The sequence below is a fragment of the Calidris pugnax genome, unplaced genomic scaffold, assembly GCF_001431845.1.
Source record: "Calidris pugnax isolate Ruff unplaced genomic scaffold, ASM143184v1 scaffold416, whole genome shotgun sequence".
In the NCBI taxonomy this organism is placed as follows: domain Eukaryota; kingdom Metazoa; phylum Chordata; class Aves; order Charadriiformes; family Scolopacidae; genus Calidris; species Calidris pugnax.
In genome coordinates this window covers 4979-5753 of record NW_015091134.1, presented here as the reverse complement: position 1 = coordinate 5753, position 775 = coordinate 4979, and positions in this window count along the sequence as shown.

The window sequence follows — 775 nt, the reverse complement described above, 5'->3', positions numbered from 1 at the left end:
CAGCGGCGCTCCCCCAACCCCCCAGCCCCCCCTAAAGCCACCCCGCGGTGGCCCCGGGGCTCGTTACCTGTGCTTTATGGCCCGTGGGCCACGGCACTCGGCGCTGCCTGGGTGTTTTATGGCCGTTATAACCATCGCCCTGCAAACCCCCGTCTCCATCCCCCCCCCCGAAATCCTCCCCTGGGGGGGCTCCCGCTGGGTGGAACGTGCCAGGAACCACATTTCTACCAGGTCCTGGGCATAATTAAAGCATCGCCGGAGGAACCTGACAGCCACGACCCCGAGGAGGAGGAGGAGGAGGAGGAAGGAGGCGAAGCACGAAGCCACAACCCCCCCTGCCCCCTCAGGAAGGGTTTTCTCCGCTTTAAACATCCCTCTCCCCCCGCCAGCAGCACGGGAACGGCTGGAATCGCTTCCCTCTCCCTGGTTTTCCAGTCCGTCTGGGGCTGGGGGGGGAAGGAAGGAGAGAGGATTTTCCCCCAGCTCAGGATTAGTCCGTGGTGCTGGAGAGGGGAGGGGGGGAAGGGGGGAGGCTGGATGAGCACTTTGGGGTCCCCATGGGTCACCCTCACCCGCTGCTTGTGGCCGCACCCCAGAGCCTGGTGGCCTCTGCTCCGGCTTGGCTGAGAACGGCGGCAATCGAGGCACCGATGGATGCCAGGGCACGCCGGCCCCCGGGGGGGCTCTGCGGCACGTCCCCATCTGTTTGGTGTCCCTTCAGCCAACGTCTCCACCGAGGACCAGCTGCGAGTTGGCACCCGGTGGCCACTTGGCA